Here is a 19,454-nt window from a genome sequence, read left to right on the forward strand (position 1 = left end):
CATCACTCTGCCTCCGCTGCTTGCATCCTGGCACCACTTCTCCAAGTAAACAATGCACACGCACCTGGCTGACCATATAAAAATGTGATTCATCAAACCAGGCCACCTTCTTCCATTGCTCCATAGTCCAGTTCTGGCCCTCACTTGCCCATTGCAGCCTCATACACAGCAAGCTGTGATGCACTTTGTGTTCTGGCACCTTTCTATCATAGCCAGCATTAACTTTTTTAGCAATTTGTGCTACAGTAGCTCTTATGTGGGTTTGGAGCAGATGGTCTAGCTTTCATTCTCTACATGCATCAATGAGCCTTCTGTGCACATCACACAGGTTCATTGGTTGTCCTCTCTTGTACCACTTTTTGGTAGGTACTGACCACTGCATACTGGGAACGCCCTGCAAGACCTGGGGGTGAATGTACGAACCTCCGATTTTTTTCAACTTGCCGGAAATCGGCAACTTTGCAGGTAAAATTTAAAGCGGCGATGGCTTGTAAAGGCAAACTTGCCTTTACAAGCCATCGCCGCTTTAAATTTTACCTGCAAAGTCGCCGATTTCCGGCGAGTTGAAAAAATCGGACGTTTATACATTTACCCCCTGCTGTTTTGGAGTTGCTGTGACCCAGCCATCTAACCATTACAATTTGGCTTTTGTCAAAGTCGCTCAGATTCTAACTCTTCCAAAAAATCAACTTGAAGAAAGGATTGTTCACTTGCTGCCTAATATATCCCACCTTTCGATAGGTGCAATTGTAATGAGATAATCAAAGTTATTCAATTCAGTTGTCAGTGGTTTTAATGTTGTGGCTGATCAGTGTATATCATCATAACAGCAGTAAATGTTGCTATCAATCACCACTCGAGAGCAGAACAAGAAGTTTCATAACTTTGCCTAGTTCTTCTCACTGTTTAGCCTTGTTTGTTTTACCAGGAGGGAAGAATTTATAGGGTCCAAGTATCAAGGCAAATATGCCTTCAGCCAGCTGCTTTCTTCGGCTGCCCATTAGGAGGTATGATCAGCGGATCGAACAACTGAATTGCAATGAGGACTGTGCTCTGGTCCAATACTACTAGATTGCATTCGATTCAGTTCAGAATGATGATTTGGTTACACCAGTGGATTCCACAAACTTTCTCAGTTGGAGGCACCCATAGGCTCTATAAATTTTTCAAGGCACACCTAAGCCAAAATAATTACCAAGCCGTCCCCCGCCTTACTTACCACTGGCCCAGGTCGTGGCATCCCTGTGAGATGGCGCACAGTTTGGGAATGACCGGGTTACACTGTCTCTGGAATATCTGTCCAATTTAGTAGAGTGACAAGAGTAACTGTGTGGCTATGTTTAATAATGGTTATGTAAAAGGAATATTAAATTCAAAATAAAACTTGTCTTATAATCAAGGTACTAATAACATTCACAGTTATATGTAAATGTTTCAACTAAATTTGCGATTAAGGGGAATACTTTCCTGTACCCAGCAGACCTGTCAATAATACTACTGGTGCACACAGAATTTAGCTCCGTTTAAGCTACCTGTTTGCATGTAATGGCCAATAACAACTTCAGAGCACAGCTGTAGACAATATCTATTTTTAGGTTTCGTGGTTCTTTTAAGGGAAAGCTGAAGCAAGAAGGCAATATTTAACCTGAAAACCCTTCATAAGAAGTAAAACCTCTTTTCAGTAAATTATCCCCCTTCTACTGGCACCTGTAATGGATAATTCTCTAGGCATGTCAGTCTGGAGCATTTTTTTCAAAAATCAGCATTTATTTATTTGTTACAGAAAGTTTAGCACAGAGATAATATCAGACATTCTTAACAAAGAGAATGTAGGGTGTGTGACATCAAATTATAGCTGCAAACACAACAGACAAAAATAAAATATATTTTCAAGGAGTATGCCTGGTTGTCAGAGGGAAACAGCGGCTATGTCCAGTCAGCTTCTCTGACAACGCTGCAGAACGCTGTTTTTATTCAAACTTTTTCAGGCTCATCATGCTTTGAGAATCATACAGTCCAGGCTCTGGCTCGTGGCATCTCTCAAACCGGGCTTTCCTACTGCATGAGATCCTCACAGTTTTACTTGTTTAAGGTGAAAAACTACTTTCTGGCAAGAGTGCCCTTTAACCGAAGAGGTGTACTTCCAGGTCATATATGTGGTACAGCTGTCAGAAAACTACACTAGTGTATAAGGATTTCTATATATTACTATTAAATAACAATAAACTGTTGTAACTGCCTTTTCATTCATTTCCTTAAAGGTACAGTGGCAGAGGCAAGTTCTCTATTTAAAGCACTAGCCATTGGGTCTAGGATTAGAAGATGCCGACTCTAGTGGGGCGCTTATTACAGTAGCAAAATCTCTGCTCATTTTTGCTTGCAATTTTATGAGGTGTGAGCGAAATTGAGTGGAGGTTTCATCTTGAATTACTCTGCGGAATGTCATCTTTCCCCAGGGCTCTTAAGGGAAAATTGACTGCACAGGCTGCTTCCTCATCAAATCTGTAATACTTTGTTTAAATAGGCAGACATTCACACTACAACTTTACACACATCCTCTAGTACAACATGAGTATGGAAGGCCCAAAATGTGGACATAGATTTAATTGAGTGTGTCTTATTTTCTCTATTTTCTCTGCTCCCTGTTTATAAACTTGCCTGATAAAGAATGTAAATCCTTTATCAGGCAAGTTTTGACTGATAAAGGATGACCTTTTTTCCCTCTTGACTAAGGAAAGTGAAGACATTTTAATTTCCGTTTCCTCTGTAGATAGACTAAAAAGTGTAACATCCAAGGTATGTCAGTTTTCACCTTGTTAGCAAACTAACTTGAGCCTTAGTAAATGAACCTGAATGAATTTAGATGGTAAGGGGTGGTATCCTCAATCATTATGGCTCTCAAATCAAGGTATGAACCTATGCAAACATTTAATGGGCATGAGAAAAACATTTTTTTTTATATCTGCAAGACTAAAAATTTATTTTAACAGCTCAAAATGTAATTCCATCAAAGCCTTAATCACCAGGGATAAATACCATGGTGAAATCATCTTTTGAGCTAGAGGTTATAGCAGTTGACAGCTTGCACACACCTCTCAACTAAAGACCCTCTAGTACAGAGAATGGTCTTACCCTAAAAACTCTCCTTGTCATGTCCTCTCCATCTTCTGTCCGTTGCTGTAGCTGTTTTCTCACTGCTGTCTGTGGGCACTCTTCTCCGTCTCTCGTGGGGGCGTTGAACCACACATGGAACACGGAAGTAGAGAATAGTGCGGAAGTTGATGCAGAGCAAAATTCAAATTTCTTCGATATAAGAGGATTTTTACTCGCCATAAAATCTGTTTTCTCTGACATGTGGAGGAAAACAGATTTTATGGAGGAAACTGTGAGACATTGGGGTATAGTAGGTTGATTTGGAGTTTAGACACTTATCATACTTTAATACACAATACTTCCCTAATATGCCCTCCTCTTTGGCAGCAACCTCAGTTTTATATAACAAGGTAACCTTAACAGAACCTATTTCAAAGCAAAGAGAGGGTGCGCAGTTTCCCCCAATGGAGTCAGAGAAACATTTTATGGTGAGTGTCATCAACACGCTCCCAGCTGCCATGACTTTGGGGTGTTCACTGTATGAGGTTACACACAATTCCAGCACGCAGTCTCTCTTTACTTATCACACAGGTTATAGACTTACTGAATCGCCCCCAAACAGCGCTCACACCTCACACACTTCATGTTTGCCACCACCTATTGAATACAGGCAATAGGACCCAATATGCTGGCACATAAGGCTTCTAGCTGCTCACAGACTAGCAAGGTCCACACCAGCAAGCAAAGGGTTAACTCTTCACACCTCCAGACTGTTACCCAAATGTAAATGCAAGCACACACAGCTTGTTAATCAAATGTATCAACAAATCACACACTGGCATTCAAAGGGTTAAATTGGCCAAGCTATATTCTTCTTAACAGGCTAATGGATTCATTAGAGTATCAAGGACGCAACATATTAAATTATAGATTTAATATACAAAAGTACAGGGCATACAGATATAAAAATAAGTAATAAACAATTAAAAGATTGATATAACATACACAAGCAAAGCAGTTTAAAATAAAAGGGGTTACATTCAGATAAGCATTTACATGAATTGCCTTTTCTGGCCAAGGGAAATTGGCTTGGAAGATGGATAGCTTGTCAGTGTGAATTGATTTCCCCAAAAATTTGACAACTTGCCCTTCCCAACACAGGTTTTTTAAGCAAAATGAAATGGGACAGTCTTCACAGGGGGCGGTGTTAAATGCTAATAGGGGGGCAGGGATGTCCCCTGGGAGGATTTGTTCAAAACGATTCCTAAAGTTTTGACCTTTGGTAGCTTCTCTCAGATATATCCCAGAGATATAACCCCCCTTCAATAAGCCAGTCATAATCTCCTGCACATTTAAATACCAAACATGATAGAATTATGACAATGTGACATACCTTTTCCAAAGATATGTGATTATAGCTGTTCCCGGATACCGCCAGTACCTGTCATTCACAACCCTGGGGTGATTTTTGCTCCTTGGTAACCAGTGGCACCCAGATTTCCCAAAATATGAACTATGAAGACATTTTCCATTGAAGCCCATATTTCTATATACCTGTATAGGCTTTCAAATGTGGCCTTTGTCTCCAAGATTCTCACCTAGGCATCTGGCTCTCTCATTTAGTGGTTCTTTATGTTTACACTATCTATTGAAAGGACGTCAATTAGGAAGTGGAATACATGATCAAACAAAATGTATGTCCGTGATCTGCATGTCTTAAGCAGGTCTCCTCGCAAAAGGGTTTGCTCAACCTAATTACCTTCTACTGGGCTTATTGTTTCCTTTTTAAAAAAATTTGGTCAAACATTTATCTGAGTTGTAAATCAGGTTCATTTATGTATCAATGCAATATTTTATTTGGGCCCTGGCATTTAATATTCTATTTCATCATATCAGATATATGCTCTTATCCTGACACCTCCCCCTTTTAAGAGATGGCATGGGGATTGACTTACAGGTCAGTGCCCAAGTTCATTTCATTTAATTTTCCCCTGGTTCCATCCTAATAGCTGCTAGCTGGCTCTCACTAGGGTCTCCGGTGGAATGGGTTAAGAAGGGGTTAAATATCTCATTCAGCTGGGACTTCTGGTCTTTCAATAGCTGTGGGCTAGCATTCTTAGCTACACTCTCTGTACCTCTCACTGATTGCGTCTCTTTGTGGGTGCAGTTTGAGAGAACGCCTCCCTCTCACAAAAACTCCTGTAAGTGGAAACCTCTTAATTCTGGCACAGCAGACTACCCACTTCCACTCTGCCCTGTTCCCAGTTAACAAAATTTCTTGTCAGTGGGACATACTATGCGATTCTTATCTGGGGGGCTACTGAACAGGACACTCCCCTCCCCCTTGGACTCATCTATCTGGGGGTATAGAGTAACAGGGAGTTTGGGCCCCTCATCTACCTCCTCTAAGCCGTTAGATGGCTGACTAAGTGAGTGTGGGCTAGCAACTGACCCCCCTGTGTCTATAGAAAACTCAGGTGAATGGGGATCTGAGTGGTGAACATTCGAACTACTGGTCCCAGCAGCAATGTAAGGATTGCTGTCACCTGCTATTTCCCGTTGGTCAGGACTATGTTTTCCCCTCATTCTCAACACCCCTGGGTACCGCTGGTTCAGGCACAGAACACACAGTTTCACTCTGCCTTCCTTCCCATTTAACCTGTACCCTATATTCTGAGAATATTACCTGGGTAGAAACATTGTCTTTCTCTAACACAACAGAATTAATCACCTTGTCATCTGTCCCATTTCTAGCACGCATATTATCTACACCAGAATCAATGCCAATATTTACAGTAACACTGTCATCTTTCCCTACCTCATGACAAGATGTCAGTGGAAGAACATGTGTAGATTCTAATGCAATATTACTGTTGGCATTATCATCATTTACTCACTTCAGGTACAATAGAAGATACCCTTTCCATGTCACATCCTGGTGCCTGAGAAAAAATGTGGTTACTCTCAGCAGGTTCTGATACTGTAACATAGGTGGCATTAAAATCATTACACACTTCAGGTATAATAGGGCATTCCCTTTCCCTGTCACCTCCTGGTACCTGGGAAAAAACGTTGGTATTCTCAACTGATTCTGATCACAGTGACATGTGTGGCATTAACTTCATTACACATTACACTATTGGGGGTTTCCAAATTCCCCCCTATTACCTCAGGTTTTTTCCCCATAAATCATCATAATTGCCAGAGTTAACACTAGCAGCTATCTGCTTCTGACCCTCACATTTCACTAGCACATTACCAGATGCAAAATGAACACAGAGCATTTCAGGTTCTTTACACAAAGCGACATCATTGCCAGGTTCAGCATTATCCAATACTACCTGAGATGAGTCACACGGCGCAACAGAATTAGAGATAGCAGGAACAACATTTGCGAGAACATACTGGAAATTTAATCGTCCAAGATCAGTACCCACAAACACACTTGTGGGAATATTTTCAGACACTTCCAATTCTCCCACAGAAATAGTATTCTCAACAATTATGTCCTCTTTACAATCGGCCTTCTTCAGTAGCAAATTCTGTGCAGCCTCTGGTAGTATGCTGCTAGCATTATCAGTTTTCCCCAGCAGAGTAAATGGGGCCTCTGGATGCAAAATCTCTGTAGCATATCCCACATTGACTGTAGCCGGCAGGGGCACCTTTTCCTCGTGGACTACCCCTATAGGCTGGGTGATTGCTTCTCCAGCCGGTGAAAGAAGCTGTTGCAGGCGGCGCCTTTCTGCTGCCATCCGGCGACACTGGTTTTGCCATAATGGGGTATATATCCGTCCCCAAGCATATACCTCTGCTTGAGCAATTTTAAAACTCTCCTCTAGGCATTCCAGCTTTTCCACAAGACTCATCTTGTAGCCCAGAATAAAAGTCCACATGCGATACTGGCTGAAAGAATCATGCGAGTCTTCCTGTGCACGGGTGAGGTCCTTAATCATCTCCTTTCGAGTTTTGTTGTGGCAGGAGACACCTCGCAGCAGACTTTCTTTAGTTAACTCTGCCATACTCATCTTAGTTAGTGGGGGTTTAATACCTATTAATGGTACTGACTACCCCGACACAGAACGACATGAGGATTCCGAATGAGTAGTACACCGACCTGTGAAAAAACCTACTTGCCGGAATGCAGATTACTTCACATCACGACTTCCTGTCTTGCTGGCTGGAAAAAATGACGTCATCAGCAACCGCGACTTGCCTTAAAGCGGCGATGGACAGACCCGCCTGTCATTTATGTAATGTAAGTACTGTTTTATACTCTCATCCTGACAGTGAGTAAAAATCCTCTTTTCTCTTTCCTAGCATATCTTAAGCAGATCTCCTCACAAAAGGGTTTGTTCTACCTAATTACCTTCTACTGGGCTAATTGTTTTCTTTTTAAAAACATTTGGTCAAACATTTATCTGAGTTGTAAATCAAGTTCATTATTGTATCAATGCAATATTTTATTTGGGCCCTGGTATTTAATATTCTATTTCATCATATCAGATTTATGCTCTCATCCTGACAGTGAGTAAAAATCCTCTTTTCTCTTTCCTAACATTGGGGGGCACTGCGAGACATTGGGGACATACCTAAGGTGCCCCTAAGTGAGGGCTAGCTCTGGAACAGCTGCACACAATATCTTGCGCTCAAAGCTCGCATCCGCATATGCAAAGCCCTGCAGCCTGTAGAATCTTTAAAAAGTATGGAGAGACGACCACGTTGCAGCCCGGCACAGCTGCTTTGCGGAAGCACCAATACCTGCCGCCCAAGGAGCACCAACAGCCCTTGTAGAATGAGCCGTCAAAGCCACCGGCACAGGGTGAGACGCTCGGACATAAGCCAAATTAATGGTGGATGTAATCCATCGAGCAAGGGAATGCTTAGATGCAGGCCAATCCCACTTGTGAGTGTCATAAATAATAAAGAGGTTCATCTTAAGGACAGGAGCTGTGCAATCAAAATAACATATATGGGCGCAAACTACGCCCAACAGAGGTAAGGTCTCATCCGAAGATGTAGAAGTAGATGGAATGTTGGCACAACAATTTCTTGATTCAAATGTAACCAGGAAACTACCTTCGGAACAAAGGAGGCCTTAGTGCAGACCACCGCCATATCCTCAGGAAACACTAAGAAAGAGGGGTTGCAACACAGCACTCCTAGCTCTGATACTCGGCATGCAGAGGCTATGTCTAAGAGAAAGACTGCCTTCCAAGTAACATAACGTAAATCCACACAATCCAACACCTCAAAGGTATCCCTAGGGAGAGTCCGCAGCACGAGATTGAGACCCTATGGTTCCACTGGATGGACAAAGGGGGGCTGAACGTGTAAAACTCCATGAAGAAATGTTTGTACATCCCATTAAACCGCCAAACGGCGCTGAAAAAATCTGGAGAGTGCAGAGGCCTGCACTTTAAGGGAACCACAATGTAGTCCCTTATCCAGGCCCACCTGTAAACGGGAAAGACTGAAACAGGAAGTGTGAAACCCCTGAGACTCACACCAGAGGATGTATATCTTCCAAATCTGATAATAAATGGGTGAAGAAGAAAACTTCCTTGTCCTGATCATGGTGATCACCACACCATGTGAGAACTCTTGGGCCCTGAGAATCAGTGCCTCAACAGCCACGCCATCAAAGTCAGCTGGTCTAAGGAATGGCAGAGAAGAGGACCCTGAACTAGAAGGTCTGGAAGAAGAGGCAGTCGGAAGGGCGGCCCTGCCGCCATTCCCTGAATGTCAGTACCCTGTGCGGCGTGGCCAATATGGAGCCACCAGAATGGCAGGAACGCATTCCCTTTTTAGCTTGTTGAGTACCCGCGGAAGCATGGGAAATGGAGGAAAAAGGCACACTAAGCTAAAGCGCCAGGGGATAGACTTTTCATCCCCGTGTATTCTGCTCTTGGATCGCTGGACTTCGAGCAGTAAAGAGGTACCTGAAAGTTTAATTGGAACTGCATGAGGTCGATCTCTGGTGTGCCCCAATGATGTATCAGAAGGGCAAAAATGTCCTTGTGAATGGACCATTCCCCGGGATGGACGCTGTGCTGGCTGAGGAAGTCTGCTTCCCAATTTTCCACCCCTGGGATGAAGATGACTGAAATCATCAGAACATGTTGTTCCACCCAGAACATGATCCTGGTTGTCTCTCGCATCGCCACGAGCTGCATTTCCCCCTCAAATGTCCAGATAAGCCACAGCCAGGGCATTGTCTGACTGAATCTTCAGGAACCGCCCTCAGTTCCAGGACATTGATGGGTAGTGCTGCCTCCCGAGAGGAACAGAGGCCCTGAAACCAGAGAGGACTGATGAACGTGCCCTAGCCGAACAGACTGGCATCTGTGATGACCAGGGTCCAGGTCCATGAGCAGAATGACTGGTCCTTTTATAGATTTGTTCTGATTAACCACCATGAGAGGAATAAGCATGAAGCTCTTGACAGTGTGCTGATCTTTCTGTCCAAATGTTCGGTGGAGCCGGACCATTTCTGTAGAATCTCCCTCTGGAGAGGTCGAGAGTGGAACTATGCGAAGGGCACCACCTCAAACACTGATACTATGGATCCAAGCAGTTTCATACAGCGGAGAAGAGACACTTCCTTTCTTGCCAGGAGAGCCCTGGTCTTATGTAGAAGCGAACGGACCTTTTCTTCCGGGAGGTAGAATCTCTGGGTTACTGTGTTGAAGATGAGGCCCAGAAACCGCATTTGTTGTGCATGATTGAACGAGGACTTGGGTAGGTTCAATGCCCAGCCATGAGCTTCCAGAAATTGAGTCATAATTTGGATGGAATGTAAGAGGAAAAATGTGGATGGCACCTTTAGCAACAAGTCGTCCAGATAGGGTACAATCGTGACCCGACTGGGAATGCAGGATTCCTGCTATGACTGCCATCACTTTAGTGAATACCCTTGGGGTGGTAGCCAGGCCTGAATGGAAACTGATGTTTTAGTACTGCAAAGAAGAGAAGACACTGGTGTTCCAGATGGGCACATGTAAGTAGGCAATCTTTGATATTGATGGATGCCATGAGTTCTCCCTTTTCCATACCTGCAATTACCAAATCGTTGTGCGAGGAATTGGACTAAGTCAATAACATAACCTAGTGTCACAATCCCCCCGCACCCAGTCATCTGTGGTTGATGCTCGCCATTGGTACTGGAAGCTCCCAGCACAATATCATGGTGCAGGATCCCGTTATGCTGTAGCCTTGTCTCCCTGGCTGGGGGCCCCACATCTGCTGGAGTTCCGGTCCCTGTGGTGCTTTCCCCTTAGAGCAGATGACTGTCCTCTGGAAGGAGCCCCCCGAGCTCTGCCAAAGGAATGAAAGGAACACAAACATGTTTGTTTCAGCCTAGTGGAGCTGACTGATAACAAGGTGCTCTTGCCCCCTGTAGCCACCTGAATGACATGTTTCAACTTGGAACCAAACAGTGTGATACCATCAAACGGCAACGTTTCTAAGATTATTATTATGATCTTAGATTTGGAAGGTATCACAGTGCTCCGCACTGCCGTGCAGTAGGGAGAGAGTGAATTAAGGGTGGATTGGGGAGTGTAGGTAAAGGTGGGTAGAGAAAGTGGAATTTAGTATGAGCAAATATATTGTCGGATGTTGTTGATTTTGTCTTTGAAATAGACGGAGGAAGGGGAGGAGGTGCAGATGGGCAGAGAAGTGAATTGAAGGTGGCAAAAAGGCGACGTGGGTTAGAAGACTGGGTAGATATTAGAAATTTGAAAAACGTTTGTTTGGCAATTGTAAGATGGAAGGATGAATTTATAGTGGAGGAAATCGGGATAGGAACGAGAGATCCTCCAGTGGCATTCTGCAGTGCGGGAGCACTTTTGCAGGTAGCGGGTCTGTTTGGTTATTTGTAGAAGCTGGTGCTGCATTGTCTAGGGCTGAAGTAAGTGTTTTGTTATAGAAAGAGGCAGCCTGATTAGGACAGGACAATCAGTCATTGGAGAAAATAGTTGTTTTAGTAAAAATAAAAAAAGATGCGCTTAGAGTCAGCGTCCTCCAACCAACAGTGCAGAGAGCCTGTAAGTGACTTACAACGCATCCAGGGACCCACATAGTCAGAGGCTTCCTGAATGTGTTCTGCCAATGTCAGTAGATCAGCTCTAGGCACGTTGTCTTGGAGACCCTTAACCAATTGCTCTGTCCACAGCTGAATGGCTTTGTTGACCCATGCTGCGTCTAAACAAGGTATCCGCCGCCACATAAACTGAATAGAGAAGAAAATGGCATATCTTGTTGGTTGGATCCCAGAGAGAAACAATGCCCTGCACAGGAATGGCCATAGCTATGGTAAGGCAAGGAACGGGGGGATTCTCTCTAAGGGTACCCTCCCACTTTATGGATTCCTCAGCTGCGAGTGGGTAAAGAGTTTTAAATCTGCCCGGCATCTCAAACTGCTTATTTGGCTTCTGCCAAGCTTCAGACACCATTTTCAACAGCTAAGGGAAGGGGGGAAAATAAACAATCCACTTTTTAGGCCTCTTAAAAAGAGAGAAAGCAGAGGGGTCCCCAGTCTTAGGCTCCGCAAAACCTAATGAGTGTCTAACACCAAGGATAAGATTATCCACGCTGTGTGTGGAGGAAGAGTTCTCTGGGCTATGCGCATCTTCTCCCTCAAATTCAGAATCCAGGTTGGGGGCATGAAAGGAGTCAGGAACTACGCACTTACTCCTGTAGGGGACAGTAAGCAAACATTCTAAACTTGAGAAAGCCCGTGCCAAATCCTGGGTGGATTCGGCCAGGGATACTACCAATCCTGCTTCTGCTTGGGAAGCTCCATTACATGCAGGAAGAGACTGTGAAGATTATGTGTGTAGTGCAGTAAAGGAAGGAGAAGGATCACCTACCTCTATGGACTGTGACATCACCCAGCGATCAGGCCGGCTCATCCAGGGCTGTCAACATTGAGATGGGCGCACACTGATCTCACGGCACTCCGCTTTGCATTCTGTACACAGGGTGTCCAGGTCAGGCTGTCCACAAGATAATTTCACATTACACTTTCATATGTATAATGCTGCAGACTTTCCTGCAGGCCCTTTACCCTTGGCAGTCCCCTTTTTAGACATTACAATTGTGTATATGGCATCTGATATACAGGAATATATATATATAGATATATATATATAGATATATATATATACATACATGTAGCGAATATCTTTGACACCTCTGCATCGATTCGGATAAAACCAACACAAGGTGGTCCAGTTGGATCCCGGACAAATTTATTTTAGGGTGTTTAGGGACCCTGTTGGACCTCCCGTTGGTGTACACTAGCCAAGACTTTGAACGGAGGAGGCTGTTCTAAGCCTTCCACTGTATGGATTTGGATGAAAATTTCAAAAGACTTTTAACAATGGATCCCAGAAGACATACTTAGGGGGTAGGTCTCAGTCGAACCTCCCGTTGGTGTACGCTGGCCAGGACATTGACCTGGGGAGTTTGTTCTGGACCCTCCACTAGATGGATTTGGTGTGTTTGCATTCAGACACCCCTGCACCGATTGGGATGAAACCAGCGTGAGGGGGTCCAGTTGGATCCTGGGCAGGTTTTAACGGGGTTAGGGTCCCTGTCGGACCTCCCATTGGTGTACGCTGGCCAGAACTTTGACCCGGGGAGCCTATTCTGCCTATTCTGTGCTTTCCACTGGATGGATTTGGACGAAAGCTTCACAGACTGGTAACATTGGAACCCAGAAGACCTACTAGGGGGTTGTGATCCCGGTCATACCTCCTGTTGGTGTACGCTGGCCAGAACTTTGACCCAGGGAGCCTGTTCTGGGCCTTCTACTGGATGGATTTAGATAAGATTTATTATAAAAACAACAATGATACCGGACAGCCACCTGATGGGTGTGTTGGAAGACCTTCTAAGCTGCCAATTAATTTTAACATTTTGACAGTTGCATCCAACTCATTGTTAACTTAATAACTTAACTTAATAACTTGAAGAAACAAAGGTACATCATATATATATATATATATATATATATATATATATATATTTTTTTATTTTTTTTTTTCAGGTCAACAATCCCAAAAACCCAAATGTATATTCTAATCGTACCAGAACAGGTGTCATACAAGCTCATCAAAGTGTGAATCCTGGATCATTCCAGTCAAACTGTGTACGTTTTCGGCAGGCTTGTTGGCTGAAACGATAAGAAAAGGAAAACCAGACTAGTGCAATATTGTCAGACCATCAGACAAGTTTGTGGTGCAACCAACCACCTATATATGTGTGTACCAAATCAATATGAAAGATCAGCTTATCTGTGTAGGTCCTTATGGTTCCAACACTACTTCATCCACAAAAATGTAGCTCTAGGAGAGTCATCAGTGATTACAATCCACAGGCAGATAGATATGTCTTAAAGGCTCATCAACATATGAGATCAAAAGTTTCAGGGAAATGGCTGCCCCCATGAGGGAAGCCCACCAAACTGTTGTGAAGGATGAGGGATCTCTTCTCCAGTACTGCCCCCCTTATGGTCCGCCTCCATGCGCAGCCGAACAGCGTGGTGGCAAGTCATTTTGGATCGGAAAGAGAAGCTGCACTCTCTTTTCTGGCTGGATCCTGGAGATTATTCTCCCACCCACTACCCTTTACTCCCTTACTATATGGAGGTACTGCATTCGTACTTTTGACTTAATTCGCAACCCGAAACAAATGACCCCTCTGTGGCACAACCCCTCTTTCCCTCTGGGTCTCAACCCTAAGGCCTTCTGCATGGACACGACATACCTAATTTTCTCCCCAACATCATTTTAATGGGTTATTTCCCAGAGTTGTGGGCTTCCCAATCACCTGCCACTTCATTCTACCAATACTTTCAGATTCGTTACCTCCACAACACCCTAATAGATCTGAGGGTTCCTTCTTTCCCTACCCCGCTGGAGACTTTCTGTCTTCGAAGTTCCTCCTCCAAGGGACTTATCTGTACCTTTTACTCACTTTTCATGCAACACAATCTCCCTGATAAAGAACCCCACAAACTCCGCTGGGAGGAGGACTTGAATGAGATGCTGTCTGTGGAAGATTGGATGGCCATCCAAGAAGCTATTGCTAAAACCTCCATTTGTACTCGGATCAAGAAAAACTTCTATAAACTTCTTTTTCGGTGGTATCTGGTCCCCTCCAGACTCAAAGCAATATACCTGGCTACATCAGACCTTTGCTGGTGTGGATGTGGCCAACGAGGAGCCTTGTCCCACGTTTGGTAGAGCTTTCCAAACATTGAGCCCTGTTGGCGGGAGGTGACTGAGCTTATTCATAAGATCACAGGTCTTACCTTCCCCTTTAATCTGTCCTTTTATCTCCCCCCTCCCCTTCCGCCTGGTATCCCTAAACAGATTTGGAAACTTCCTATACACATCCTCACTGCTGCCTGGTGCCTAATAGCTCAGAATTGGAAAAATTTGCATCCCCCTACTGTTACAACCCTAATCAACAATGTCTGGCAAATCTATAAAGTAGAACACATCAATAGCTTATTCCATGACCGTCCTAACCAATTTCTGTATACATGGCTGTCCTGGCCTGAATATTTTGACTCAGAAAATTGATTTTGTACTGTCTTCTTTTGATTAGTCATAAGAACCTGACCCCATTTCACTCTTTACCCCTTTCCTCCTCTATTCTCCCCTCTGTACCCCACCCAATTCTTCACCCATCTTTACTAACAGTCATTCTTTTTCACTCCTCCTGGTGCTATAACAGTGTCTCTCACTATTGTCAGTTTTGCATATATACTTATTTTTGCCTATGTATTTCTGATGCTATCTGTACCTGTTAGAAAGCTCTGTCAAGATGTCTTACTTCTGTATTTGCCCCCTCCATTTTTGTCCCACTTCTCTAAATTTTCCTTTCTGTATCCCCCATGCTTTTTTCAATTTTACAAACACTCAATAAAATATTGTTTAAACAAAACATATTTATAAGATATAATAATGATAATTTCCTCACATAAATCAACAAATTAAACCTCCAATTTACCGCCCATACCAGCAAACAACAAGTGACCTTTTTGGACCTTGAGATCTACGTTGAAGTAAAGAAAATTAAAACAAGAACCCACATAAAACAAATGGACAATAACAACTTTCTATTAGTCAATAGCAACCATCACCCAGCCTGGATCAAAAATATTCCAGGAGGCCAATTTCAGAGACTTAAGAAGCACTGCACTTGTGATGATAGCTTTCAAAAACAAGGAGAAGATCTAAAGAAAACATTCCTGGAGAGACGATACAAGGAGGAAGCAGTACTAAAAGCTTTAGATAATGTGAAAGTAAAAGGCAAAGTGAACACATTCATTACTCAACATATTAGCAAAAGAAAACACAGAAAATATAATTATAATTAAAAAACACTGCCATATATTAAAAATGGATGAGGAAATCAATACATTCTTGCCAGACTGTTTTAGGAAAATCTATAGGAAAGCACAATCTCTGACAATCTCAAATACAAACTGCAAAACTTTCAAAAGAAAAGATGAGATTGTAAGACTGTAGGAGTCATCTACATCCTGGAGCTCCCATGTGGCCTTTCAGTATGTAGGACAAACAAAACAAAAGTTGAAACTTAGGATGGTGGAGCATATCTATAGCATCAAGAAAGGATTAAGTATGTATAGCGTACCCAACCATTTCTTAATGGATAATAAAAAAAATCCAAACGGCCTAAAATTTGTGAGCATTCAGCTTGTTAAAAAAGAAAAAAGATTGGAGGGGAGGATATTTTCCAAATCGATTTATGGTTTAAAAAACTTTCACCATTAGGTCTCAATTTGGACTTTGACCATCGTTCTTCTCTGGCAATAATATTTATATAATATCTATATGATATATGATTTACGAATATTCTATTATGTCGTTGGCTGATGGATTCTTGCTGCTATAACCCTTCTGGGATCACTAATCAATGAGGATAGCCAGATGTAGGATGTCAATAACCTCTAGCCCCCCGTCCTTCATAATGTGCATCAATCTCCAAGTTGTCAAAGCTAGCTTTATAGAGTTTAGGCGAACTAGTGGACCATGAGGAGACAGCCAGGAGTGTTACAGTAATGTGAATAGTTTTCATCTCGAAAATTTTAAATCGGGTCTGACCCTGGCCACCACAGTAGGACAGTTATAAATACTGTTTAGTTCTCAGCTATATTCTGCAGTACTGTGGAAATCAGAAGGAAAGGAAATCTGGAAAACCCCACAGGCTAGAGATGGCATCCACTTACCTTGCCCCATCATTGGGTATCACCACCATGAGAATACCAACTATAAATGGGTATGCAATTTTTATGCTCCATCCTTCGATGTACTTCTGAGCATACCAATTACACAACCCACTAATAACCCCTACCATATAATAACTGTAGGCTGTTGATGTAAAATACTATAAATAACTGAAATGGTCTAGCCAATAGTAAAATAGAGAACCAATAAATATTTTTAATCAATACAGTATTCATAGGGAATAACCTAATACAACATTCCACTGTGTCATATAGACTCATGAGGGGAGATTCAATTAGCCACAAAGTTTCTCACAGACGTTTAATAGAGGTGAGAAAAAATTAGCGAGATTTCTACCGTAATTGCCTGCAGTGTGTGCAGCGTGATGTTTGTGCGCTACATCGCAGGCAATTGAATTCCACCCATGGTAAAATGCATAACATAATGAACAAAAGAAACGCTTACCTTTCAACAAATGGACTTTAATTTGAAATAAGCATTTAACCACTATGATGTAAAGTGCCCAATTTGTAAATCCATTTAATTTCTGTTTTGCCCAAATTAGTCATTCTTTCTCCAGTGGCTTTTAACACTAGAAATTCCACAGAACTTTCGAAGAGATATAACTGAACACTTTTGTTTTTTTTCGAAAATGCTGGAAAACAGGATACTTATCAAAGCCCTATTTAATATTTATAATATGGTCTGTTGGCCTCTCTTTAAGAACACAAGAAGTCCTCCCTACATACTGTATTCCACATTCATCATCATCATCATTTATTTATATAGCGCCAACATATTCCGTAGCGCTTTACAATTGGGGACAAACGTAATAAACTAATAAACAAACTGGGTAAAACAGACAAAGAGGTGAGAAGGCCCTGCTCGCAAGCTTACAATCTATGGGACAATGGGAGATTGACACATGAGGTTAAGTATACATTTTGCATCTTGGCCCAGCCAGACTGCAAAGGTAGGGTGACTCATAAGCTAAATGATCCTGTCACACAACAATGTTGGTCCGGGGGTAGTTGTCTTGTGTGAAATTGTGTAACAGGCTAAAGGTAGTGAGGTTAAGATGGTGGTTGAGGAATATTATAAGCTTGTCTGAATAGGTAGGTTTTCAGAGAACGCTTGAAAGTTTGTAGAACAGAGGAGAGTCTTATTGTGCGAGGGAGAGAGTTCCATAGAGTGGGTGCAGCCCGAAAAAAGTCCTGTAACCGGGAATGGGAGGATGTAATGAGGGTGGATGAGAGACGCAGATCTTTTGCAGAACGGAGTTGCCGAGTTGGGAGATATTTTGAGACAAGAGAGGAGATGTATGTTGGTGCAGCTTTGTTGATGGCCTTGTAGGTTAGTAAAAGTATTTTATATTGGATTCGGTAGAAGACAGGCAGCCAGTGTAGAGACATACAGAGTGATTCAACAGAGGAATAGCTATTTGCAAGGAAAATCAGTCTTGCCGAAGCATGCAAAATAGATTTTAGGGGTTTGAGTCTGTTTTTGGGAAGACCAGTAAGGAGGGAATTGCAATAGTCAATGCGGGAGATGATTAGTGCATGAATTAAGGTTTTAGCAGTGTCTTGTGTGAGATATGTGCGGATTCTGGAAATGTTCTTTAGATGTATGTAACATGATTTAGATATAGAGTCAATGTGGGGAACAAAGGATAGGCGTGAATCAAGGATTACACCTAGGCAGCGAGCTTGTGGGGTGGGATTTATGGTCATGTTATCAACAGAGATAGAAATGTCAGGTATGCTCTTGTTGGCGGGTGGGAATATTATTAACTCTGTTTTAGAAAGATTAAGTTTGAGTTGACGAGAGGACATCCAAGATGAAATGGCAGAAAGACAGTCAGTTACACGGGACAACACAGATGTCGAGATATCAGGAGAGGATAGATAGATTTGGGTATCATCCGCATAGAGATGATACTGAAAGCCAAAGGAACTTATTAGATTTCCAAGAGAAGCGGTATAGATAGAGAACAGCAGAGGACCTAGCACCGAGCCTTGTGGTACTCCAACTGATAGGGGAAGCGGAGCAGATGTGGCTCCAGAGAAATTAACAGTGAAAGAGCGATTAGAGAGGTAAGATGAGAACCAGGATAGAACTGTGTCTTGAAGACCTAGGGATTGCAGCGTTTGTATCAAATGCAATCTATCAAATGCAGTTCTTACTATTACATGTTATAAAATATTTTCAATATTTGTTTCCTTTCATAGTGGAGGAAACATGCTATTCAAAATCCACACCTGTAGAAACCTATTGATTTCATTAAACCTTAGTTTTGAGATTAGCCGTCTTTCTATATAGAAATTAGGGTTGCACAGGAATAGCCTTATAAAGGACAGGATCTTTGGTTAGCAAATTCCAATGTTTCCTATTTTTTATCCAAGATTAATATATAGTTTCTATCCATAACATCATCCTCTTTTGCAGTCTTAACCATAATTTACAATTTGTAGCCTTTATTGATGAATTGTTGTCTCATTTCTTTGGGTTGTGTTAAAAAATTTCTTTATCAATGCAGTTTCTCCTTATCCTTTTCAGGTGGCCTTTAGAGTTTTATTAAGCCAAATAAGAACAAAATTGATCCAGATATATCTCTGCTTTCATTTCAGATGATATCATAAATGTATTGTAGCAATGACCCCAAGCTTGCCCAGTGTTCATAGCCACTATAGTCAAATGTGTCCACTCAGTGGCCCATAAACATGTTGGCATAACTTGGGGCAAACCTGGTGCCCATCGTAGTTCTGATTTTTTGAATATAAATCTGCTCATTAAACCAGAAAATATGTTAGTATAAATTCAATCCCCTTCAATAAAATACTTCATTTTCTGTATATCATTTCTGTATACTGTCCATTATCTCGGTAGTATTTGACTGTCCTTAATCCAATACCATTTCAGTGTCTGTGTTATTTATTTGAAGTGTTGGCAATATCTTCTCTGTATATAAAGCAGCACCATCTGAGGAGCACTTGGGAAGTTCATATATTTACTTATCAAATTATTCAAACAGCAGCTTTATTATGAGATCTGATGTCAATATGTTGATGTGATTACAGACTATTAGTACCATCCTACCAG

This window comes from Mixophyes fleayi, chromosome 6, assembly GCF_038048845.1.
Source record: "Mixophyes fleayi isolate aMixFle1 chromosome 6, aMixFle1.hap1, whole genome shotgun sequence".
In the NCBI taxonomy this organism is placed as follows: Eukaryota; Metazoa; Chordata; class Amphibia; order Anura; family Limnodynastidae; genus Mixophyes; species Mixophyes fleayi.